This window comes from Chiloscyllium punctatum, chromosome 14 (genome assembly GCF_047496795.1).
Source record: "Chiloscyllium punctatum isolate Juve2018m chromosome 14, sChiPun1.3, whole genome shotgun sequence".
Lineage (NCBI taxonomy): Eukaryota > Metazoa > Chordata > Chondrichthyes > Orectolobiformes > Hemiscylliidae > Chiloscyllium > Chiloscyllium punctatum.
Genome location: NC_092752.1, coordinates 37820333 through 37845545, shown reverse-complemented (window position 1 = coordinate 37845545; position 25213 = coordinate 37820333). Strand labels below are relative to the sequence as shown.

The 25213-nt window shown below is 55.9% G+C and overlaps 1 protein-coding gene across 7 annotated transcripts in view; it reads left to right on the top strand.

Annotated features, from left to right (window-relative positions):
* The window catches only part of afg2a (AFG2 AAA ATPase homolog A), a 518183-nt gene that overhangs the window by 260966 nt on the left and 232004 nt on the right, over positions 1-25213 (top strand). The gene's annotated exons all lie outside the window — the stretch shown is intronic.

Below are 25213 nucleotides of genomic sequence, written 5' to 3'. Positions count from 1 at the left end.
ACAGTGGGGGTGGTGTGTGTGTGACAGTGGGGGTGGTGTGTGTGTGACAGTGGGGGTGGTGTGTGTGTGACAGTGGGGGTGGTGTGTGTGACAGTGGGGGTGGTGTGTGTGTGTGTGTGTGACAGTGGGGGTGGTGTGTGTGTGTGACAGTGGGAGTGGTGTGTGTGTGTGTGACAGTGGGAGTGGTGTGTGTGTGTGTGTGACAGTGGGAGTGGTGTGTGTGTGTGTGACAGTGGGAGTGGTGTGTGTGTGTGTGACAGTGGGAGTGGTGTGTGTGTGTGACAGTGGGAGTGGTGTGTGTGTGTGTGACAGTGGGAGTGGTGTGTGTGTGTGACAGTGGGAGTGGTGTGTGTGTGTGACAGTGGAAGTGGTGTGTGTGTGTGACAGTGGAAGTGGTGTGTGTGTGTGACAGTGGAAGTGGTGTGTGTGTGTGACAGTGGAAGTGGTGTGTGTGTGACAGTGGAAGTGGTGTGTGTGTGACAGTGGAAGTGGTGTGTGTGTGTGTGACAGTGGAAGTGGTGTGTGTGTGTGTGACAGTGGAAGTGGTGTGTGTGTGTGTGACAGTGGAAGTGGTGTGTGTGTGTGTGACAGTGGGAGTGGTGTGTGTGTGTGTGACAGTGGGAGTGGTGTGTGTGTGTGTGACAGTGGGAGTGGTGTGTGTGTGTGTGACAGTGGGAGTGGTGTGTGTGTGTGACAGTGGGAGTGGTGTGTGTGTGTGACAGTGGGAGTGGTGTGTGTGTGTGTGACAGTGGGAGTGGTGTGTGTGTGTGTGACAGTGGGAGTGGTGTGTGTGTGTGTGACAGTGGGAGTGGTGTGTGTGTGTGTGACAGTGGGAGTGGTGTGTGTGTGTGTGACAGTGGGAGTGGTGTGTGTGTGTGTGACAGTGGGTGTGGTGTGTGTGTGTGTGACAGTGGGGGTGGTGTGTGTGTGTGTGTGACAGTGGGGGTGGTGTGTGTGTGACAGTGGGGGTGGTGTGTGTGTGACAGTGGGGGTGGTGTGTGTGTGACAGTGGGGGTGGTGTGTGTGTGACAGTGGGGGTGGTGTGTGTGTGACAGTGGGGGTGGTGTGTGTGTGACAGTGGGGGTGGTGTGTGTGACAGTGGGGGTGGTGTGTGTGTGTGTGTGTGACAGTGGGAGTGGTGTGTGTGTGTGTGACAGTGGGAGTGGTGTGTGTGTGTGTGTGACAGTGGGAGTGGTGTGTGTGTGTGTGACAGTGGGAGTGGTGTGTGTGTGTGTGACAGTGGGAGTGGTGTGTGTGTGTGACAGTGGGAGTGGTGTGTGTGTGTGTGACAGTGGGAGTGGTGTGTGTGTGTGACAGTGGGAGTGGTGTGTGTGTGTGACAGTGGAAGTGGTGTGTGTGTGTGACAGTGGAAGTGGTGTGTGTGTGTGACAGTGGAAGTGGTGTGTGTGTGACAGTGGAAGTGGTGTGTGTGTGACAGTGGAAGTGGTGTGTGTGTGTGTGACAGTGGAAGTGGTGTGTGTGTGTGTGACAGTGGGAGTGGTGTGTGTGTGTGTGACAGTGGGAGTGGTGTGTGTGTGTGTGACAGTGGGAGTGGTGTGTGTGTGTGTGACAGTGGGAGTGGTGTGTGTGTGTGACAGTGGGAGTGGTGTGTGTGTGTGACAGTGGGAGTGGTGTGTGTGTGTGTGACAGTGGGAGTGGTGTGTGTGTGTGACAGTGGGAGTGGTGTGTGTGTGTGTGACAGTGGGAGTGGTGTGTGTGTGTGTGACAGTGGGAGTGGTGTGTGTGTGTGTGACAGTGGGAGTGGTGTGTGTGTGTGTGACAGTGGGAGTGGTGTGTGTGTGTGTGACAGTGGGAGTGGTGTGTGTGTGTGTGACAGTGGGGGTGGTGTGTGTGTGTGTGACAGTGGGGGTGGTGTGTGTGTGTGTGTGACAGTGGGGGTGGTGTGTGTGTGACAGTGGGGGTGGTGTGTGTGTGACAGTGGGGGTGGTGTGTGTGTGACCGTGGGGGTGGTGTGTGTGTGACAGTGGGGGTGGTGTGTGTGACAGTGGGGGTGGTGTGTGTGACAGTGGGGGTGGTGTGTGTGTGTGTGTGTGACAGTGGGAGTGGTGTGTGTGTGTGTGACAGTGGGAGTGGTGTGTGTGTGTGTGTGACAGTGGGAGTGGTGTGTGTGTGTGTGACAGTGGGAGTGGTGTGTGTGTGTGTGACAGTGGGAGTGGTGTGTGTGTGTGTGACAGTGGGAGTGGTGTGTGTGTGTGACAGTGGAAGTGGTGTGTGTGTGTGACAGTGGAAGTGGTGTGTGTGTGACAGTGGAAGTGGTGTGTGTGTGTGTGACAGTGGAAGTGGTGTGTGTGTGTGTGACAGTGGAAGTGGTGTGTGTGTGTGTGACAGTGGGAGTGGTGTGTGTGTGTGTGACAGTGGGTGTGGTGTGTGTGTGTGTGACAGTGGGAGTGGTGTGTGTGTGTGTGACAGTGGGAGTGGTGTGTGTGTGTGACAGTGGGAGTGGTGTGTGTGTGTGACAGTGGGAGTGGTGTGTGTGTGTGACAGTGGGAGTGGTGTGTGTGTGTGTGACAGTGGGAGTGGTGTGTGTGTGTGTGACAGTGGGAGTGGTGTGTGTGTGTGTGACAGTGGGGGTGGTGTGTGTGTGACAGTGGGGGTGGTGTGTGTGTGACAGTGGGGGTGGTGTGTGTGTGTGACAGTCGGGGTGGTGTGTGTGTGTGTGTGTGTGTGTGTGTGTGTGTGAGGTTGGTGTGTGTGTGAGGTTGTTGTGTGTGTGTGACAGTGGGGGTGGTGTGTGTGTGACAGTGGGGGTGGTGTGTGTGTGTGTGACAGTGGGAGTGGTGTGTGTGTGTGACAGTGGGAGTGGTGTGTGTGTGTGTGTGTGTGTGTGTGAGACAGTGGGGGTGGTGTGTGTGTGTGTGACAGTGGGGGTGGTGTGTGTATGTGTGTGACAGTGGGGGTGGTGTGTGTGTGACAGTGGGGGTGGTGTGTGTGTGACAGTGGGGGTGGTGTGTGTGTGTGACAGTCGGGGTGGTGTGTGTGTGTGTGAGGTTGGTTTGTGTGTGAGGTTGGTGTGTGTGTGAGGTTGTTGTGTGTGTGTGACAGTGGGGGTGGTGTGTGTGTGTGACAGTGGGGGTGGTGTGTGTGTGTGTGTGTGAGTGAGGGTGGTGTGTGTGAGTGAGGGTGGTGTGTGTGTGTGACAGTGAGGGTGGTGTGTGTGTGTGTGACAGTGGGGGTGGTGTGTGTGTGGTGTGTGTGTGTGTGTGTGAGTGAGGGTGGTGTGTGTGTGTGAGTGAGGGTGGTGTGTGTGTGAGACTGTGAGGGTGGTGTGTGTGTGACAGTGGGAGTGGTGTGTGTGTGTGTGACAGTGGGAGTGGTGTGTGTGTGTGTGACAGTGGGAGTGGTGTGTGTGTGACAGTGGGAGTGGTGTGTGTGTGACAGTGGGGGTGGTGTGTGTGTGTGACAGTGGGGGTGGTGTGTGACAGTGGGGGTGGTGTGTGTGTGTGTGTGACAGTGGGGGTGGTGTGTGTGTGTGTGACAGTGGGGGTGGTGTGTGTGTGACAGTGAAATATGTATGTAACAGTGTGGGTGATGTGTGACAGTGAGGGTGGTGTGTGTGACAGTGATTGTGGTTTGTATGTAACAGTGTGGGTGATATGTGACAGTGAGGGTCGTGTGTGTGTGACTGTGGGGGTGGTGTGTGTGTGTGTGACAGTGGGGGTGGTGTGTGTGTGTGACAGTGGGGGTGGTGTGTGTGTGTGACAGTCGGGGTGGTGTGTGTGTGTGAGGTTGGTGTATGTGTGTGACTGTGGGGGTGGTGTGTGTGTGTGTGACAGTGGGGGTGGTGTGTGTGTGTGACAGTCGGGGTGGTGTGTGTGTGAGACAGTGGGAGTGGTGTGTGTGTATGACAGTGAGGGTGGTGCGTGTGAGACTGTGAGGGTGGTGTGTGTGTGTGTGTGACAGTGAGGGTGGTGTGTGTGTGACAGTGAGGGTGGTGTGTGTGTGACAGTGAAATGTGTATGTAACAGTGTGGGTGATGTGTGACAGTGAGGGTGGTGTGTGTGTGACAGTGATTGTGGTTTGTATGTAACAGTGTGGGTGATGTGTGACAGTGAGGGTGGTGTGTGTGTGACAGTGGGGGTGGTGTGTGTGTGTGTGACAGTGGGGGTGGTGTGTGTGTGTGTGTGACAGTGGGGGTGGTGTGTGTGTGTGTGTGACAGTCGGGGTGGTGTGTGTGTGTGACAGTCAGGGTGGTGTGTGTGTGTATGTGAGGGTGGTGTGTGTGTGTGTGACAGTGGGGGTGGTGTGTGTGTGTGTGACAGTGGGGGTGGTGTGTGTGTGTGTGACAGTGGGGGTGGTGTGTGTGTGTGTGACAGTGGGGGTGTTTGTGTGTGTGACAGTCGGGGTGGTGTGTGTGTGTGAGGTTGGTGTGTGTGTGAGACTGTGAGGGTGGTGTGTGTGAGACTGTGAGGGTGGTGTGTGTGAGACTGTGAGGGTGGTGTGTGTGAGACTGTGAGGGTGGTGTGTGTGAGACTGTGAGGGTGGTGTGTGTGTGACAGTGGGGGTGGTGTGTGTGTGTGTGTGACAGTCTGGATGGTGTGTGTGTGTGTGTGTGTGAGAGGTTGGTGTGTGTGTGAGGTTGGTGTGTGTGTGAGACTGTGAGGGTGGTGTGTGTGAGACTGTGAGGGTGGTGTGTGTGTGACAGTGGGGGTGGTGTGTGTGTGACAGTGGGGGTGGTGTGTGTGTGACAGTGGGGGTGTTGTGTGTGTGTGACAGTGGGGGTGTTGTGTGTGTGTGACAGTGGGGGTGTTGTGTGTGTGTGACAGTCGGGGTGGTGTTTGTGTGAGACTGTGAGGTTGGTGTGTGTGTGAGACTGTGAGGGTGGTGTGTGTGTGACAGTGGGGGTGGTGTGTGTGTGACAGTGGGGGTGGTGTGTGTGTGACAGTGGGGGTGGTGTGTGTGTGTGACAGTCGGGGTGGTGTGTGTGTGTGACAGTCTGGATGGTGTGTGTGTGTGTGTGAGGTTGGTGTGTGTGTGAGACTGTGAGGGTGGTGTGTGTGTGAGACTGTGAGGGTGGTGTGTGCGTGACAGTGGGGGTGGTGTGTGCGTGACAGTGGGGGTGGTGTGTGTGTGACAGTGGGGGTGGTGTGTGTGTGTGTGACAGTCGGGGTGGTGTGTGTGTGACAGTCGGGGTGGTGTGTGTGTGTGTGTGTGAGGTTGGTGCGTGTGTGTGACAGTGAGGGTGGTGCGTGCGAGAGTGTGAGACTGTGAGGGTGGTGTGTGTGTGTGTGTGTGTGTGTGACTGTGAGGGTGGTGTGTGTGTGACAGTGGGGTGGTGTGTGTGTGACAGTGGGGTGGTGTGTGTGTGACAGTGGGGGTGGTGTGTGTGTGTGTGTGAGTGAGGGTGGTGTGTGTGTGAGACTGTGAGGGTGGTGTGTGTGAGGGTGGTGTGTGTGTGACAGTGGGAGTGGTGTGTGTGTGTGACAGTGGGGGTGGTGTGTGACAGTGGGGGTGGTGTGTGTGTGACAGTGAAATATGTATGTGACAGTGAGGGTGGTGTGTGTGTGACAGTGATTGTGGTTTGTATGTAACAGTGTGGGTGATGTGTGACAGTGAGGGTCGTGTGTGTGTGACAGTGGGGGTGGTGTGTGTGTGTGACAGTGGGGGTGGTGTGTGTGTGTGACAGTGGGGGTGGTGTGTGTGTGTGACAGTGGGGGTGGTGTGTGTGTGTGACAGTGGGGGTGGTGTGTGTGTGTGACAGTGGGGGTGGTGTGTGTGTGACAGTGAAATATGTATGTGACAGTGAGGGTGGTGTGTGTGTGACCAGTGATTGTGGTTTGTATGTAACAGTGTGGGTGATGTGTGACAGTGAGGGTCGTGTGTGTGTGACAGTGGGGGTGGTGTGTGTGTGTGACAGTGGGGGTGGTGTGTGTGTGTGACAGTGGGGGTGGTGTGTGTGTGTGACAGTGGGGGTGGTGTGTGTGTGACAGTGGGGGTGGTGTGTGTGTGTGACAGTCGGGGTGGTGTGTGTGTGTGACAGTGGGGGTGGTGTGTGTGTGTGACAGTGGGGGTGGTGTGTGTGTGTGACAGTCGGGGTGGTGTGTGTGTGTGAGGTTGGTGTGTGTGTGAGACTGAGGGTGGTGTGTGTGTGACAGTCGGGGTGGTGTGTGTGTGTGAGACAGTGGGAGTGGTGTGTGTGTGTGACAGTGAGGGTGGTGCGTGTGAGACTGTGAGGGTGGTGTGTGTGTGTGTGACAGTGAGGGTGGTGTGTGTGTGACAGTGAGGGGGGTGTGTGTGTGTGTGACAGTGGGAGTGGTGTGTGTGTGTGACAGTGGGAGTGGTGTGTGTGTGTGTGTGACAGTGGGGGTGGTGTGTGACAGTGGGCGTGGTGTGTGTGTGTGTGTGTGTGACAGTGGGGGTGGTGTGTGTGTGACAGTGAGGGTGGTGTGTGTGTAACAGTGAAATGTGTATGTAACAGTGTGGGTGATGTGTGACAGTGAGGGTGGTGTGTGTGTGTGTGACAGTGGGGGTGGTGTGTGTGTAACAGTGATTGTGGTTTGTGTGTGACAGTGATTGTGGTTTGTATGTAACAGTGTGGGTGATGTGTGACAGTGAGGGTGGTGTGTGTGTGACAGTGATTGTGGTTTGTATGTAACAGTGTGGGAGATGTGTGACAGTGAGGGTGGTGTGTGTGTGACAGTGATTGTGGTTTGTATGTAACAGTGTGGGTGATGTGTGACAGTGAGGGTCGTGTGTGTGTGACAGTGGGAGTGGTGTGTGTGTGTGTGACAGTGGGGGTGGTGTGTGTGTGTGACAGTGGGGGTGGTGTCTGTGTGACAGTGGGGGTGGTGTGTGACAGTGGGGGTGGTGTGTGTGTGTGTGTGTGACATTGAGGGTGGTTTGTGTATGGGACTGAGGGTGGTGTGTGTGTTTGTGAGACTGAGGGTGGCGTGTGTGTGTGTGTGACAGTGAGGGTGGTGTGTGTGTGACAGTGAGGGTGGTGTGTGTGTGACAGTGAGGGTGGTGTGTGTGTGACAGTGAGGGTGGTGTGTGTGTGAGACAGTGGGAGTGGTGTGTGTGTGTGAGACAGTGGGAGTGGTGTGTGTGTGTGAGACAGTGAGGGTGGTGTGTGTGTGCTAGTGGGGGTGGTGTGTGTGTGTGACACTGGGGGTGGTGTGTGTGTGTGTGTGACAGTGGGGGTGGTGTGTGTGTGTGTGAGGGTGCTGTGTGTGTGAGAGTGTGAGGGTGGTGTGTGTGTGAGAGTGTGAGGGTGGTGTGTGTGTGAGACTGTGAGGGTGGTGTGTGTGTGAGACTGTGAGGGTGGTGTGTGTGTGAGGGTGGTGTGTGTGTGACAGTGGGAGTGGTGTGTGTGGGTGACAGGGAGTGGTGTGTGTGTGTGTGACAGTGGGGGTGGTGTGTGTGTGTGACAGTGGGAGTGGTATGTGTGTGTGTGTGACAGTGAGGGTGGTGTGTGTGTGACAGTGAGGGTGGTGTGTGTGTAACAGTGAAATGTGTATGTAACAGTGTGGGTGATGTGTGACAGTGAGGGTCGTGTGTGTGTGACAGTGGGAGTGGTGTGTGTGTGACAGTGGGGGTGGTGTGTGTGTGACAGTGGGAGTGGTGTGTGTGTGTGACAGTGGGAGTGGTGTGTGTGTGTGTGTGACAGTGGGGGTGGTGTGTGTGTGAGACTGAGGGTGGTGTGTGTGTGTGTGACAGTGAGGGTGGTGTGTGTGTGGGACTGAGGGTGTTGTGTGTGTGTGAGACTGAGGGTGGCGTGTGTGTGTGTGTGTGACAGTGAGGGTGGTGTGTGTGTGACAATGAGGGTGGTGTGTGTGTGTCACAGTGGGGGTGGTGTGTGTGTGTATGGCAGTGGGGGTGGTGCGTGTGTGTGACACAGTGGGGGTGGTGTGTGTGTGAGACAGTGGGAGTGGTGTGTGTGTGTGAGACAGTGGGAGTGGTGTGTGTGTGTGAGACAGTGAGGGTGGTGTGTGTGTGCTAGTGGGGGTTGTGTGTGTGTGTGACAGTGGGGGTGGTGTGTGTGTGTGAGACAGTGGGAGTGGTGTGTGTGTGTGAGACAGTGGGAGTGGTGTGTGTGTGTGAGACAGTGAGGGTGGTGTGTGTGTGCTAGTGGGGGTGGTGTGTGTGTGTGACAGTGGGGGTGGTGTGTGTGTGTGAGACAGTGAGGGTGGTGTGTGTGTGTGAGACAGTGAGGGTGGTGTGTGTGTGCTAGTGGGGGTGGTGTGTGTGTGTGCTAGTGGGGGTGGTGTGTGTGTGTGACAGTGGGGGTGGTGTGTGTGTGTGACAGTGGGGGTGGTGTGTGTGTGAGACTGTGAGGGTGGTGTGTTTGTGAGACTCCGAGGGTGGTGTGTGAGACAGTGGGAGTGGTGTGTGTGTGTGTGATAGGGAGTGGTGTGTGTGTGTGTGATAGGGAGTGGTGTGTGTGTGATAGGGAGTGGTGTGTGTGTGTGTGATAGGGAGTGGTGTGTGTGTGATAGGGAGTGGTGTGTGTGTGATAGGGAGTGGTGTGTGTGTGTGTGACAGTGGGGGTGGTGTGTGTGTGTGTGACTGAAATGTGCATGTAACAGTGTGGGTGATGTGTGACAGTGAGGGTGGTGTGTGTTTGACAGTGATTGTAGTTTGCATGTAACAGTGAGGGTGGTGTGTGTGAGTGACACTGAGGGTGGTGTATGTGTGACAGTGAAATGTGTATGTAACAGTGTGGGTGATGTGTGACAGTGAAGGTGGTGTGTGTGTGACAGTGGGAGTGGTGTGTGTGTGTGTGTGACAGTGGGAGTGGTGTGTGTGTGTGTGACAGTGAGAGTGGTGTGTGTGTGTGTGACAGTGGGGGTGGTGTGTGTGTGTGACAATGGGGGTTGTGTGTGACAATGGGGGTTGTGTGTGACAATGGGGGTTGTGTGTGACAGTGGGGGTGGTGTGTGTGTGTGTGTGTGTGTGACAGTGGGGGTGGTGTGTGTGTGTGGGACTGAGGGTCGTGTGTGTGTGTAGGACTGAGGGTGGTGTGTGTGTGTGAGACAGTGAGTGGTGTGTGTGTGTGAGACAGTGAGTGGTGTGTGTGTGTGAGACAGTGAGTGGTGTGTGTGTGTGAGACAGTGAGTGGTGTGTGTGTGTGAGACAGTGAGGGTGGTGTGTGTGTGACAGTGGTGGGGTGTGTGTGTGACAGTGGTGGTGGGGTGTGTGTGTGACAGTGGTGGTGGGGTGTGTGTGTGACAGTGGGGGTGGGGTGTGTGTGTGACAGTGGGGGTGGGGTGTTTGTGTGACAGTGGGGGTGGGGTGTGTGTGTCGGGGTGGTGTGTGTGTGGGGGGGTGGTGTGTGTGTGTGGGGGGGTGGTGTGTGTGTGTGGGGGGGTGGTGTGTGTGTGTGGGGGGGTGGTGTGTGTGTGGGGGGGGGTGGTGTGTGTGTGGGGGGGGTGGTGTGTGTGTGTGGGGGGGGGTGGTGTGTGTGTGTGGGGGGGGTGGTGTGTGTGTGTGGGGGGGGGTGGTGTGTGTGTGTGGGGGGGGTGGTGTGTGTGTGGGGGGGGTGGTGTGTGTGTGGGGGGGGTGGTGTGTGTGTGTGTGGGGGGGGGGGGGTGGTGTGTGTGTGTGTGTGGGGGGGGGTGGTGTGTGTGTGTGTGTGTGTGTGGGGGGGGGGGTGGTGTGTGTGTGTGTGTGTGTGGGGGGGGGGTGGTGTGTGTGTGTGTGCTAGTGGGGGTGGTGTGTGTGTGTGTGCTAGTGGGGGTGGTGTGTGTGTGACAGTGGGGGTGGTGTATGTGTGTTACAGTGGGGGTGGTGTATGTGTGTTACAGTGAGGGTGGTGTGTGTGTGTGACAGTGAGGGCGGTGTGTGTGACAGTGGGAGTGGTGTGTGTGTGTGTGACAGTGGGAGTGGTGTGTGTGTGTGTGTATGACAGTGAGGGTGGTGAGTGTGAGACTGTGAGGGTGGTGTGTGTGACAGGGTGGTGTGTGTGTGTGACCATGAGGGTGGTGTGTGTGTGTGACAGTGGGGGTGGTGTGTGTGTGTGTGACAGTGGGGGTGGTGTGTGTGTGTGTGACAGTGGGTGTGGTGTGTGTGTGTGAGGGTGGTGTGTGTGAGGGTGGTGTGTGTGATGGTGGTGTGTGTGAGGGTGGTGTGTGTGTGACAGTGGGGGTGGTGCGTGTGTGTGTGTGACAGTGGGGGTGGTGTGTGACAGTGGGGGTGGTGTGTGTGTGTGTGTGACAGTGGGGGTGGTGTGTGTGTGTGACAGTGGGGGTGGTGTGTGTGTGTGACAGTGGGGGTGGTGTGTGTGTGTGTGACTGAGGGTGGTGTGTGTGTGTGACAGTGGGGGTGGTGTGTGTGTGTGACAGTGAGGGTGGTGTGTGTGTGTGACAGTGAGGGTGGTGTGTGTGTGTGACAGTGAGGGTGGTGTGTGTGTGTGACAGTGGGTGTGGTGTATGTGTGTGTGACAGTGGGGGTGGTGTATGTGTGTGTGACAGTGAGGGTGGTGTGTGTGTGTGTGTGTGTGTGTGACAGTGAGGGTGGTGTGTGTGTGTGACAGTGGGTGTGGTGTATGTGTGTGTGACAGTGGGGGTGGTGTATGTGTGTGTGACAGTGGGGGTGGTGTATGTGTGTGTGACAGTGAGGGTGGTGTGTGTGTGTGTGTGTGTGACAGTGAGGGTGGTGTGTGTGTGTGTGTGTGTGTGTGTGACAGTGAGGGTGGTGTGTGTGTGTGACAGTGGGGGTGGAGTGTGTGTGTGACAGTGAGGGTGGTGGGTGTGAGAATGTGAGACTGTGAGGGTGGTGTGTGTGAGAGACTGAGGGTGGTGTGTGTGAGAGACTGTGAGGGTGGTGTGTGTGAGCGACTGTGAGGGTGGTGTGTGTGTGTGTGTGACAGTGAGGTGGTGTGTGTGTGAGACAGTGAGGTGGTGTGTGTGTGTGAGACAGTGAGGGTGGTATGTGTGTGTGACATTGGGGGTGGTGTATGTGTGTGTGACATTGGGGGTGGTGTATGTGTGTGTGACAGTGGGGGTGGTGTGTGTGTGTGTGTGACAGTGAGGGTGGAGCGTGTGAGAGTGTATGACAGTGAGGGTGGTGTGTGTCTGTCTGTGACAGTGAGGTGGTGTGTGTGAGACAGTGAGGGTGGTATGTGTGTGAGACAGTGAGGGTGGTATGTGTGTGAGACAGTGAGGGTGGTATGTGTGTGTGACATTGGGGGTGGTGTATGTGTGTGTGACAGTGAGGGTGGTATGTGTGTGTGACAGTGAGGGTGGTATGTGTGTGAGACAGTGAGGGTGGTATGTGTGTGAGACAGTGAGGGTGGTGTGTGTGTGAGACTGTGAGGGTGGTGTGTGTCTGTCTGTGACAGTGAGGTGGTGTGTGTGAGACAGTGAGGGTGTTATGTGTGTGAGACAGTGAGGGTGGTATGTGTGTGAGACAGTGAGGGTGGTATGTGTGTGTGTGACAGTGAGGGTGGTGTGTGTGTGAGACTGTGAGGGTGGTGTGTGTCTGTCTGTGACAGTGAGGTGGTGTGTGTGAGACAGTGAGGGTGGTATGTGTGTGAGACAGTGAGGGTGGTATGTGTGTGAGACAGTGAGGGTGGTATGTGTGTGTGTGACAGTGAGGGTGGTATGTGTGTGAGACAGTGAGGGTGGTATGTGTGTGAGACAGTGAGGGTGGTATATGTGTGTGTGACTGTGAGGGTGGTGTGTGTGTGACAGTGAGGGTGGTGTGTGTGTGACAGTGAGGGTGGTGTGTGTGTGTGACTGTGAGGGTGGTGTGTGTGTGTGACTGTGAGGGTGGTGTGTGTGTGACAGTGGGAGTGGTGTGTGTGTGTGACTGTGAGGGTGGTGTGTGTGTGACAGTGGGAGTGGTGTGTGTGTGTGACAGTGGGAGTGGTGTGTGTGTGTGACAGTGGGGGTGGTGTGTGTGAGACAGTGGGGGTGGTGTGTGTGTGTGACAGTGGGGGTGGTGTGTGTGTGACAGTGGGAGTGGTGTGTGTGTGTGTGACAGTGGGGGTGGTGTGTGTGTGTGTGACTGTGAGGGTGGTGTGTGTGTGACAGTGGGAGTGGTGTGTGTGTGTGACAGTGGGAGTGGTGTGTGTGTGTGACAGTGAAATGTGTATGAAACAGTGTGGGTGATGTGTGACAGTGAGGGTGATGTGTGTGAGACAGTGAGGGTGGTGTGTGTGTGTCAGTGGGGGTGCTGTGTGTGTGTGTGACACTGAGGGTGGTGTGTGTGACAGTGAGGGTGATGTGTGTGTAACAGTGAAATGTGTATGTAACAGTGTGGGTGATGTGTGACAGTGAGGGTGGTGTGTGTGTGACTGTGGGAGTGGTGTGTGTGTGTGTGACAGTGGGGGTGGTGTGTGTGTGTGTGACAGTGAGGGTGGTGTGTGTGTGACAGTGAGGGTGGTGTGTGTGTGACTGTGGGAGTGGTGTGTGTGTGACTGTGGGAGTGGTGTGTGTGTGACAGTGGGAGTGGTGTGTGTGTGTGTGTGTGAGACAGTGGGGGTGGTGTGTGTGTGACAGTGGGGGTGGTGTGTGTGTGACAGTGGGGGTTGTGTGTGTGTGATAATGGGGGTGGTGTGTGTGTGACAATGGGGGTGGTGTGTGTGTGACAATGGGGGTGGTGTGTGTGACAATGGGGGTGGTGTGTATGTGACAATGGGGGTAGTGTGTGTGACAATGGGGGTGGTGTGTGTGACAGTGGGGGTGGTGTGTGTGTTTGTGTGTGACAGTGGGGGTGGTGTGTGTGTGTGTGACTGTGAGGGTGGTGTGTGTGTGACTGTGAGGGTGGTTGTGTGTGTGTGTGTGTGACTGTGAGGGTGGTGTGTGTGTGACAGTGGGAGTGGTGTGTGTGTGTGACAGTGAGGGTGGTGTGTGTGTGACAGTGATTGTGGTTTGTATGTAACAGTGAGGGTGATGTGTGTGAGACAGTGAGGGTGGTGTGTGTGTGTCAGTGGGGGTGCTGTGTGTGTGTGACACTGAGGGTGGTGTGTGTGTGACAGTGAGGGTGATGTGTGTGTAACAGTGAAATGTGTATGTAACAGTGTGGGAGATGTGTGACAGTGAGGGTGGTGTGTGTGTGACTGTGGGAGTGGTGTGTGTGTGTGTGACAGTGGGAGTGGTGTGTGTGTGTGTGACAGTGGGGGTGGTGTGTGTGTGTGTGACAGTGGGGGTGGTTTGTGTGTGTGACAGTGGGGGTGGTGTGTGTGTGTGTGTGACAGTGGGGGTGGTGTGTGTGTGACAGTGGGGGTGGTGTGTGTGTGACAGTGGGGGTGGTGTGTGTGTGACCGTGGGGGTGGTGTGTGTGTGACAATGGGGGTGGTGTGTGTGTTTGTGTGTGACAGTGAGGGTGGTGCGTGCGAGAGTGTGAGACTGAGGGTGGTGTGTGTGTGTGTGAGACAGTGTGGGTGGTGTGTGTGTGTGTGTGACAGTGGTGGTGGGGTGTGTGTGTTACAGTGGGGGCGGTGTGTGTGTGTGTTACAGTGGGGGCGGTGTGTGTGTGTGACAGTGGGGGCGGTGTGTGTGTGTGTGTGTGACAGTGAAATGTGTATGTAACAGTGTGGGTGATGTGTGACAGTGAGGGTGGTGTGTGTGTGACAGTGATTGTGGTTTGTATGTAACAGTGAGGGTGATGTGTGTGCGACAGTGAGGGTGGTGTGTGTGTGTCAGTGGGGGTGCTGTGTGTGTGTGACACTGAGGGTGTTGTGTGTGTGACAGTGAGGGTGATGTGTGTGTGTGTGACAGTGGGGGTGGTGTGTGTGTGTGTGTGTGACAGTGGGGGTGGTGTGTGTGTGACAGTGGGGGTGGTGTGTGTGTGACAGTGGGGGTGGTGTGTGTGAGACAATGGGGGTGGTGTGTGTGACAATGGGGGTGGTGTGTGTGACAGTGGGGGTGGTGTGTGTGTGTGTGTGTGTGTGACAATGGGGGTGGTGTGTGTGTGACAGTGGGGGTGGTGTGTGTGTGACAGTGGGGGTGGTGTGTGTGTGACAATGGGGGTGGTGTGTGTGTGACAATGGGGGTGGTGTGTGTGACAGTGGGGGTGGTGTGTGTGTTTGTGTGTGACAGTGGAGGTGGTGTGTGTGTGTGTGTGACAGTGGGGGTGGTGTGTGTGTGTGTGTGACAGTGGGGGTGGTGTGTGTGTGTGTGTGACAGTGAGGGTGGTGCGTGCGAGAGTGTGAGACTGTGAGGGTGGTGTGTGTGTGTGTGAGACAGTGAGTGTGGTGTGTGTGTGTGAGACAGTGAGTGTGGTGTGTGTGTGTGAGACAGTGAGTGTGGTGTGTGTGTGACAGTGAGGGTGGTGTGTGTGTGTGACAGTGAGGGTGGTGTGTGTGTGTGACAGTGTGGGTGGTGTGTGTGTGTGACAGTGGGGGTGGTGTGTGTGTGTGTGACAGTGGGGGTGGTGTGTGTGTGTGTGTGACAGTGGGGGTGGTGTGTGTGTGTGTGACAGTGGGGGTGGTGTGTGTGTGTGTGTGACAGTGGGGGTGGTGTGTGTGTGAGACTGTGAGGGTGGTGTGTGTGTGAGACTGTGAGGGTGGTGTGTGTGTGAGACTGTGAGGGTGGTGTGTGTGTGACAGTGGGAGTGGTGTGTGTGTGTGTGACAGTGAGGGTGGTGTGTGTGTGTGACAGTGGGGGTGGTGTGTGTGTGTGACTGTGAGGGTGGTGTGTGTGTGAGACTGTGAGGGTGGTGTGTGTGTGTGATAGGGAGTGGTGTGTGTGTGATAGGGAGTGGTGTGTGTGTGTGTGACAGTGGGGGTGGTGTGTGTGTGTGACAGTGGGAGTGGTATGTGTGTGTGTGTGACTGAAATGTGCATGTAACTGTGTGGGTGATGTCTGACAGTGGGGGTGGTGTGTGTGTGACAGTGATTGTAGTTTGTATGTAACAGTGAGGGTGGTGTGTGTGAGCCAGTGAGGGTGGTGTGTGTGTGTCAGTGGGGTGCTGTGTGTGTGTGACACTGAGGGTGGTGTATGTGTGACAGTGAGGGTGGTGTGTGTGTAACAGTGAAACGTGTATGTAACAGTGTGGGTGATGTGTGACAGTGAGTGTGGTGTGTGTGTGTGTGACAGTGGGGGTGGTGTGTGTGTGTGTGACAGTGGGGGTGGTGTGTGTGTGTGAGACAGTAAGTGTGGTGTGTGTGTGTGAGACAGTGAGTGTGGTGTGTGTGTGTGAGACAGTGAGTGTGGTATGTGTGTGTGAGACAGTGAGTGTGGTGTGTGTGTGTGAGACAGTGAGTGTGGTGTGTGTGTGTGAGACAGTGAGTGTGGTGTGTGTGTGTGAGACAGTGAGGGTGGTGTGTGTGTGTGTGTGACAGTGAGGGTGGGGTGTGTGTGTGACAGTGAGGGTGGTGTGTGTGTGTGACAGTGGGGGTGGGGTGTGTGTGTGTGACAGTGGGGGTGGGGTGTGTGTGTGACAGTGGGGGTGGTGTGTGTGTGTTACAGTGGGGGTGGTGTGTGTGTGTGACAGTGGGGGTGGTGTGTGTGTGGGGGTGGTGTGTGTGTGTGTGTGACAGTGGTGGTGGGGTGTGTGTGTGTGTGAGTGGGGGTGGTGTGTGTGTGTGTGACAGTGGGGGTGGTGTGTGTGTGTGTGTGAGTGGGGGTGGTGTGTGTGTGTGTGACAGTTGGGGTGGGGTGTGTGTGTGACAGTGGTGGTGGGGTGTGTGTGTGACAGTGGGGGTGGTGTGTGTGTGGGGGTGGTGTGTGTGTGCTAGTGGGGGTGGTGTGTGTGTGTGTGCTAGTGGGGGTGGTGTGTGTGTGTGTGACAGTGGGGGTGGTGTGTGTGTGTGTGAGTGGGGGTGGTGTGTGTGTGTGTGACAGTGGTGGTGGGGTGTGTGTGTGACAGTGGTGGTGGGGTGTGTGTGTGACAGTGGGGGTGGTGTGTGTGTGGGGGTGGTGTGTGTGTGTGTGAGACTGTGAGGGTGGTGTGTGTGTGTGTGACAGTGGGGGTGGTGTGTGTGTGTGTGTGTGTGAGACTGTGAGGGTGGTGTGTGTGTGTGTGACAGTGGGAGTGGTGTGTGTGTGTATGACAGTGAGGGTGGTGAGTGTGAGACTGTGAGGGTGGTGTGTGTGTGTGACAGTGGGAGTGGTGAGTGTGTGTGTGACAGTGGGGGTGGTGTGTGTGTGTGTGTGTGTGTGTGACTGTGAGGGTGGTGTGTGTGTGTGTGACAGTGGGAGTGGTGTGTGTGTGTATGACAGTGAGGGTGGTGAGTGTGAGACTGTGAGGGTGGTGTGTGTGTGTGTGACAGTGGGGGTGGTGTGTGTGTGTGTGTGAGACTGTGAGGGTGGTGTGTGTGTGACAGTGGGAGTGGTGTGTGTGTGTGTGACAGTGGGAGTGGTGTGTGTGTGTGTGACAGTGGGGGTGGTGTGTGTGTGTGTGTGAGTGGGGGTGGTGTGTGTGTGTGTGACAGTGGGAGTGGTGTGTGTGTGTATGACAGTGAGGGTGGTGAGTGTGAGAATGTGAGGGTGGTGTGTGTGTGTGTGTGTGACAGGGTGGTGTGTGTGACAGTGGGGGTGGTGTGTGTGTGTGTGACAGTGGGTGTGGTGTGTGTGTGACAGTGGGTGTGGTGTGTGTGTGAGGGTGGTGTGTGAGAGACTGTGAGGGTGGTGTGTGTGTGACAGTGGGAGTGGTGCGTGTGTGTGACAGTGGGGGTGGTGTGTGACAGTGGGGGTGGTGTGTGTGTGTGACTGTGAGGGTGGTGTGTGTGTGTGATAGTGAGGGTGGTATGTGTGTGTGACAGTGGGGGTGGTGTATGTGTGTGTGACAGTGGGGTGGTGTGTGTGTGTGATAGTGGGGGTGGTGTATGTGTGTGTGATAGTGGGGTGGTGTGTGTGTGTGATAGTGGGGGTGGTGTATGTGTGTGTGATAGTGGGGGTGGTGTGTGTGTGTGACAGTGGGGGTGGTGTGTGTGTGTGACAGTGGGGGTGGTGTGTGTGTGTGTGACAGTGGGGTGGTGTGTGTGTGTGATAGTGGGGGTGGTGTATGTGTGTGTGATAGTGGGGGTGGTGTGTGTGTGTGACAGTGGGGGTGGTGTATGTGTGTGTGACAGTGGGGTGGTGTGTGTGTGTGATAGTGGGGGTGGTGTATGTGTGTGTGATAGTGGGGGTGGTGTGTGTGTGTGACAGTGGGGGTGGTGTGTGTGTGTGACAGTGGGGGTGGAGTGTGTGTGTGTGACAGTGGGGGTGGAGTGTGTGTGTGAGACAGTGCGGGTGGAGTGTGTGTGTGAGACAGTGGGGGTGGAGTGTGTGTGTGACAGTGGGGGTGGAGTGTGTGTGTGAGACAGTGGGGGTGGAGTGTGTGTGTGAGACAGTGGGGGTGGAGTGTGTGTGTGACAGTGGGGGTGGAGTGTGTGTGTGAGACAGTGGGGGTGGAGTGTGTGTGTGACAGTGGGGGTGGAGTGTGTGTGTGAGACAGTGGGGGTGGAGTGTGTGTGTGACAGTGGGGGTGGTGTGTGTGTGTGTGACAGTGAGGGTGGTGTGTGTGTGTGTGTGTGTGTGTGACAGTGAGGGTGGTGTGTGTGTGTGTGTGTGTGTGTGTGACAGTGAGGGTGGTGTGTGTGTGTGTGACATTGGGGGTGGAGTGTGTGTGAGACAGTGGGGGTGGAGTGTGTGTGTGACAGTGGGGGTGGTGTGTGTGTGTGTGACAGTGAGGGTGGTGTGTGTGTGTGTGACAGTGAGGGTGGTGTGTGTGTGTGACTGTGAGGGTGGTGTGTGTGTGAGACATTGGGGGTGGTGTATGTGTGTGTGTCATTGGGGGTGGTGTATGTGTGTGTGACAGTGGGGGTGGTGTATGTGTGTGTGACAGTGGGAGTGGTGTGTGTGGGTGACAGTGGGTTGGTGTGTGTGTGACAGTGGGGGTGGTGTGTGTGTGTGACAGTGGGGGTGGTGTGTGTGTGTGACACTGAGGGTGGTGTGTGTGTGACAGTGAGGGTGATGTGTGTGTAACAGTGAAATGTGTATGTAACAGTGTGGGAGATGTGTGACAGTGAGGGTGGTGTGTGTGTGACAGTGATTGTGGTTTGTATGTAACAGTGAGGGTGATGTGTGTGAGACAGTGAGGGTGGTGTGTGTGTGTCAGTGGGGGTGCTGTGTGTGTGTGACACTGAGGGTGGTGTGTGTGTGACAGTGAGGGTGATGTGTGTGTAACAGTGAAATGTGTATGTAACAGTGTGGGAGATGTGTGACAGTGAGGGTGGTGTGTGTGTGTGACTGTGGGAGTGGTGTGTGTGTGTATGACAGTGGGAGTGGTGTGTGTGTGTGTGACAGTGGGAGTGGTGTGTGTGTGTGTGAGACAGTGGGGGTGGTGTGTGACAGTGGGGGTGGTGTGTGTGTGTGTGTGTGTGTGTGTGTGTGACAGTGGGGGTGGTGTGTGTGTGACAGTGAGGGTGGTGTGTGTGTAACAGTGAAATGTGTATGTAACAGTGTGGGTGATGTGTGACAGTGAGGGTGGTGTGTGTGTGACTGTGGGAGTGGTGTGTGTGTGTGTGACAGTGGGGGTGGTGTGTGTGTGTGTGTGACAGCGGGGGTGGTGTGTGTGTGACAATGGGGGTGGTGTGTGTGTGACAGTGGGGGTGGTGTGTGTGTGACAGTGGGGGTGGTGTGTGTGTGACAATGGGGGTGGTGTGTGTGTGACAGTGGGGGTGGTGTGTGTGTGACAGCGGGGGTGGTGTGTGTGTGACAATGGGGCTGGTGTGTGTGTGACAGTGGGGGTGGTGTGTGTGTGTGACAATGGGGGTGGTGTGTGTGTGACAATGGGGATGGTGTGTGTGTTTGTGTGTGACAGTGGGGGTGGTGTGTGTGTGTGTGTGACAGTAAGGGTGGTGCGTGCGGGAGTGTGAGACTGTGAGTGTGGTGTGTGTGTGTGTGAGACAGTGAGGGTGGTGTGTGTGTGTGACAGTGAGGGTGGTGTGTGTGTGTGACAGTGAGGGTGGTGTGTGTGTGTGTGTGTGTGAGACAGTGAGGGTGGTGTGTGTGTGTGACAGTGAGGTTGGTGTGTGTGTGTGTGTGAGACAGTGAGGGTGGTGTGTGTGTGACAGTGGTGGTGGGGTGTGTGTGTGGCAGTGGGAGTGGTGTGTGTGTGTGACAGTGAGGGTGGTGCGTGCGAGAGTGTGAGACTGTGAGGGTGGTGTGTGTGTGTGTGTGTGTGACAGTGAGGGTGGTGTGTGTGTGACAGGGTGGTGGGTGTGTGTGACAGGGTGGTGGGTGTGTGTGACAGTGGGGGTGGTGTGTGTGTGTGACAGTGGGGGTGGTGTGTGTGAGGGTGGTGTGTGTGTGTGACAGTGAGGGTGGTGTGTGTGTATGACAGTGAGGGTGGTGTGTGTGTGTGACACTGGGGGTGGTGTGTGTGTGTGACAGTGGGGGTGGTGTGTGTGTGACAGCGGGGTTGGTGTGTGTACGGGTGAGGGTGGTGTGTGTGTGAGACTGTGAGGGTGGTGTGTGCGTGACAGTGGGGGTCGTGTGTGTGTGTGACAGTGGGGGTGGTGTGTGTGTGTGTGACAGTGGGGTTGGTATGTGTGTGTGTGTGAGGGTGGTGTGTGTGTGTGAGGGTGGTGTGTGTGTGAGACTGTGAGGGTGGTGTGTGTGTGACAGTGGGAGAGGTGTGTGCGTGTGTGACAGTGAGGGTGGTGCGTGTGTGACAGTGAGGGTGGTGCGTGTGTGAGACTCTGAGGGTGGTGTGTGCGTGACAGTGGGGGTCGTGTGTGTGTGAGACAGTGGGGGTGGTGTGCGAGAGAGACAATGGGGGTGGTGTGCGAGAGAGACAGTGGGAGTGTTGTGTGAGGGATAGTGGGGGTAGTGTGAGTGTGACAGTGGGGTAGTGCGTGTGTGACAGTGGGGGTAGTGTGTGTGTGTGACAGTGGGGGTGGTGTGTGTGTGTGTGTGTGACAGTGAGGGTGGTGTGTGTGTGTGTGTGTGACAGTGAGGGTGATGTGTGTGTGTGTGACAGTGAGGGTGATGTGTGTGTGTGACAGGGTGATGTGTGTGTCTTTCACTGAGGGTGGTGTCTGTGTGTGTGTGACAGTGGGGGTGGTGTGTGTGTGTGTGACAGTGGGTGTTGTGTGTGTGTGTGTGACAGTGGGTGTTGTGTGTGTGTGTGACAGTGGGTGTTGTGTGTGTGTGTGACAGTGGGTGTTGTGTGTGTGTGTGACAGTGGGTGTGTGTGTGTGTGACAGTGGGGATGGTGTGTGTGTGTGACAGTGGGGGTTGTGTGTGTGTGTGTGACAGTGGGGATGGTGTGTGTGTGTGTGACAGTGGGGGTTGTGTGTGTGTGTGTGACAGTGGGGGTTGTGTGTGTGTGTGTGACAGTGGGGGTTGTGTGTGTGTGTGTGTGTGTGTGAGACAGTGACGGTGGTGTGTGTGTGTAACAGTGACGGTGGTGTGTGTGAGACAGTGAGGGTTGTGTGTGTGTGTAACAGTGAGGGTGGTGTGTGTGTGACAGTGGGAGAGGTGTGTGTGTGTGTGACAGTGAGGGTGGTGCGTGTGTGACAGTGAGGGTGGTGTGTGCGTGTGACAGTGGGGGCGGTGTGTGTGTGTGTGTGTGTGACAGTGAGGGTGGTGTGTGTGAGACAGTGAGGGTGGTGTGTGTGAGACTGTGAGGGTGGTGTGTGTGTGTGACTGTGAGGGTGGTGTGTGTGTGACTGTGAGGGTGTGTATGTGTGTGACAGTGGGGGTGGTGTGTGTGTGACAGTGGGGGTGGTGTGTGTGTGTGTGTCAGTGGGGGTGGTGTGTGTGTGTGTGTCAGTGGGGGTGGTGTGTGTGTGTGTGTCAGTGGGGGTGGTGTGTGTGTGTGTCAGTGGGGGTGGTGTGTGTGTGTGACAGTGGGGGTGGTGTGTGTGTGTGACAGTGGGGGTGGTGTGTGTGTGTGTGTGAGGGTGGTGTGTGTGACAGTGGAAGTGGTGTGTGTGTGACAGTTGTGGGTTGTGTGTGTGTGTGTGACAGTGAGGGTGGTGTGTGTGTGTGACAGTGAGGGTGGTGTGTGTGTGTGACAGTGAGGGTGGTGTGTGTGTGACAGTGATTGTGGTTTGTATGTAACAGTGAGGGTGATGTGTGTGAGACAGTGAGGGTGGTGTGTGTGTCAGTGGGGGTGCTGTGTGTGTGTGTCTGTGTGAGGGTGGTGTGTGTGTGTTACAGTGGGGGTGGTGTGTGTGTGTGACTGTGAGGGTGGTGTGTGTGACAGGTGGTGTGTGAGTGAGACAGTGAGGGTGGTATGTGTGTGTGACATTGGGGGTGGTGTATGTGTGTGTGACAGTGGGTGTTGTGTGTGTATGTGGGTGTAGTGTGTGTGTGTGAGACGGGATGGTGTGTGTGTGAGACTGTGAGGGTGGTGTGTGTGTTTATGACACTGAGGGTGGTGTGTGTGTGTATGACACTGAGGGTGGTGTGTGTTTGTATGAAAGTGAGGGTGGTGTGTGTGTGTGTGTGTGACAGTGAGGGTGGTGTATGTGTGACAGTGAGGGTGGTGTGTATGTTACAATGCGGGTGGTGTGTATGAGACAGTGAGGGTGGTGTGCGTGTGTGACAGTGGGTGTTGTGTGTGCGTGTGTGACAGTGGGTGTTGTGTGTGTGTGTGTGTGACAGTGGGTGTTGTGTGTGTGTTGGACAGTGGGTGTTGTGTGTGTGTGTGTGACAGTGGGTGTTGTGTGTGTGTGTGTGACAGTGGGTGTTGTGTGTGTGTGTGACAGTGGGGGTTGTGTGTGTGTGTGTGACAGTGGGGATGGTGTGTGTGTGTGACAGTGGGGGTTGTGTGTGTGTGTGTGTGTGTGTGTGTGTGTGACAGTGAGGGTGGTGTATGTGTGACAGTGAGGGTGGTGTGTGTGTGACAGTGAGGGTGGTGTGTATGTTACAATGCGGGTGGTGTGTATGAGACAGTGAGGGTGGTGTGCGTGTGTGACAGTGGGTGTTGTGTGTGTGTGTGTGACAGTGGGTGTTGTGTGTGTGTGTGTGACAGTGGGTGTTGTGTGTGTGTGTGTGACAGTGGGTGTTGTGAGTGTGTGTGTGACAGTGGGTGTTGTGTGTGTGTGTGACAGTGGGGGTTGTGTGTGTGTGTGTGTGACAGTGGGGATGGTGTGTGTGTGTGACAGTGGGGGTTGTGTGTGTGTGTGAGACAGTGACGGTGGTGTGTGTGTGTAACAGTGAGGGTGGTGTGTGTGAGACAGTGGGGATGGTGTGTGTGAGACAGTGGGGGTTGTGTGTGTGAGACAGTGACGGTGGTGTGTGTGAGACAGTGAGGGTTGTGTGTGTGTGTAACAGTGAGGGTGGTGTGTGTGAGATAGGGTGGTGTGTGTGAGACAGTGGGGGTGTGGTGTGTGTGAGACAGTGGGGGTGGTGTGTGTGAGTGACAGTGGGGGTGGTGTGTGTGTGAGTGACAGTGGGGGTGGTGTGTGTGTGACAGTGGGGGTGGTGTGTGTGTGACAGTGGGGGTGGTGTGTGTGTGACAGTGGGGGTGGTGTGTGTGTGTGTGACATTGGGAGTTGTGTGTGTGTGACAGTGGGGGTTGTGTGTGTGTGTGTGTGACAGTGGGGATGGTGTGTGTGTGTGACAGTGGGGGTTGTGTGTGTGTGTGAGACAGTGACGGTGGTGTGTGTGTGTAACAGTGAGGGTGGTGTGTGTGAGACAGTGGGGATGGTGTGTGTGAGACAGTGGGGGTTGTGTGTGTGAGACAGTGACGGTGGTGTGTGTGAGACAGTGAGGGTTGTGTGTGTGTGTAACAGTGAGGGTGGTGTGTGTGAGATAGGGTGGTGTGTGTGAGACAGTGGGGGTGTGGTGTGTGTGAGACAGTGGGGGTGGTGTGTGTGAGTGACAGTGGGGGTGGTGTGTGTGTGAGTGACAGTGGGGGTGGTGTGTGTGTGACAGTGGGGGTGGTGTGTGTGTGACAGTGGGGGTGGTGTGTGTGTGACAGTGGGGGTGGTGTGTGTGTGTGTGACATTGGGAGTTGTGTGTGTGTGACAGTGGGAGTTGTGTGTGTGACAGTGACGGTGGTGTGTGTGAGACAGTGGGGGTGGTGTGCGAGAGAGACAATGGGGGTGGTGTGCGAGAGAGACAGTGGGAGTGGTGTGTGAGAGATAGTGGGGGTAGTGTGAGTGTGACAGTGGGGTAGTGCGTGTGTGACAGTGGGGGTAGTGTGTGTGTGTGACAGTGGGGGTGGTGTGTGTGTGTGTGTGACAGTGGGGGTGGTGTGTGTGTGTGTGACAGTGGGTGTTGTGTGTGTGTGTGACAGTGGGTGTTGTGTGTGTGTGTGACAGTGGGTGTTGTGTGTGTGTGTGACAGTGGGTGTGTGTGTGTGTGTGACAGTGGGGATGGTGTGTGTGTGTGACAGTGGGGATGGTGTGTGTGTGTGACAGTGGGGGTTGTGTGTGTGTGTGTGACAGTGGGGATGGTGTGTGTGTGTGACAGTGGGGGTTGTGTGTGTGTGTGTGTGAGACAGTGACGGTGGTGTGTGTGTGTAACAGTGAGGGTGGTGTGTGTGAGACAGTGGGGATGGTGTGTGTGTGAGACAGTGGGGGTTGTGTGTGTGAGACAGTTACGGTGGTGTGTGTGAGACAGTGAGGGTTGTGTGTGTGTGTAACAGTGAGGGTGGTGTGTGTGAGATAGGGTGGTGTGTGTGAGACAGTGGGGGTGTGGTGTGTGAGAGACAGTGGGGGTGGTGTGTGTGAGACAGTGGGGGTGGTGTGTGTGACAGTGAGGGTGGTGTGTATGAGACAGTGAGGGTGGTGTGTGTGTGAGACAGTGGGGGTGGTATGTGTGTGACAGTGGGGGTGGTGTGTGTGTGACAGTGGGTGTTTGTGTGTGTGACAGTGGGTGTTGTGTGTGTGTGACAGTGGGTGTTGTATGTGTGTGTGACAGTGGGTGTTGTATGTGTGTGTGACAGTGGGTGTTGTGTGTGTATGTGGGTGTAGTGTGTGTGTGTGAGACGGGATGGTGTGTGTGTGAGACTGTGAGGGTGGTGTGTGTGTTTATGACACTGAGGGTGGTGTGTGTGTGTATGACACTGAGGGTGGTGTGTGTTTGTATGAAAGTGAGGGTGGTGTGTGTGTGTGTGACAGTGAGGGTGGTGTATGTGTGACAGTGAGGGTGGTGTGTGTGTGACAGTGAGGGTGGTGTGTGTGTGACAGTGAGGGTGGTGTGTATGTTACAATGCGGGTGGTGTGTATGAGACAGTGAGGGTGGTGTGCGTGTGTGACAGTGGGTGTTGTGTGTGTGTGTGTGACAGTGGGTGTTGTGTGTGTGTTGGACAGTGGGTGTTGTGTGTGTGTGTGTGACAGTGGGTGTTGTGAGTGTGTGTGTGACAGTGGGTGTTGTGTGTGTGTGTGACAGTGGGGATGGTGTGTGTGTGACAGTGGGGGTTGTGTGTGTGTGTTTGACAGTGGGGATGGTGTGTGTGTGTGACAGTGGGGGTTGTGTGTGTGTGTGTGTGAGACAGTGACGGTGGTGTGTGTGTGAGACAGTGGGGGTTGTGTGTGTGTGACAGTGGGGGTGGTGTGTGTGTGTGTGACAGTGGGAGTTGTGTGTGTGTGACAGTGGGAGTTGTGTGTGTGACAGTGACGGTGGTGTGTGTGAGACAGTGGGGGTGGTGTGCGAGAGAGACAATGGGGGTGGTGTGCGAGAGAGACAGTGGGAGTGGTGTGTGAGAGATAGTGGGGGTAGTGTGAGTGTGACAGTGGGGTAGTGCGTGTGTGACAGTGGGGGTAGTGTGTGTGTGTGACAGTGGGGGTGGTGTGTGTGTGTGTGTGTGACAGTGAGGGTGATGTGTGTGTGTGTGACAGTGAGGGTGATGTGTGTGTGTGTGTGACAGTGAGGGTGATGTGTGTGTGTGTGACAGGGTGATGTGTGTTTCTTTCACTGAGGGTGGTGTCTGTGTGTGTGTGACAGTGGGGGTGGTGTGTGTGTGTGTGACAGTGGGTGTTTGTGTGTGTGTGACAGTGGGTGTTGTGTGTGTGTGTGACAGTGTGTGTGTGTGTGACAGTGGGGATGGTGTGTGTGTGTGACAGTGGGGGTTGTGTGTGTGTGTGTGACAGTGGGGATGGTGTGTGTGTGTGACAGTGGGGGTTGTGTGTGTGTGTGTGTGTGTGTGAGACAGTGACGGTGGTGTGTGTGTGTAACAGTGAGGGTGGTGTGTGTGAGACAGTGGGGATGGTGTGTGTGTGAGACAGTGGGGGTTGTGTGTGTGAGACAGTGACGGTGGTGTGTGTGTGAGACAGTGAGGGTTGTGTGTGTGTGTAACAGTGAGGGTGGTGTGTGTGAGATAGGGTGGTGTGTGTGAGACAGTGGGGGTGTGGTGTGTGAGAGACAGT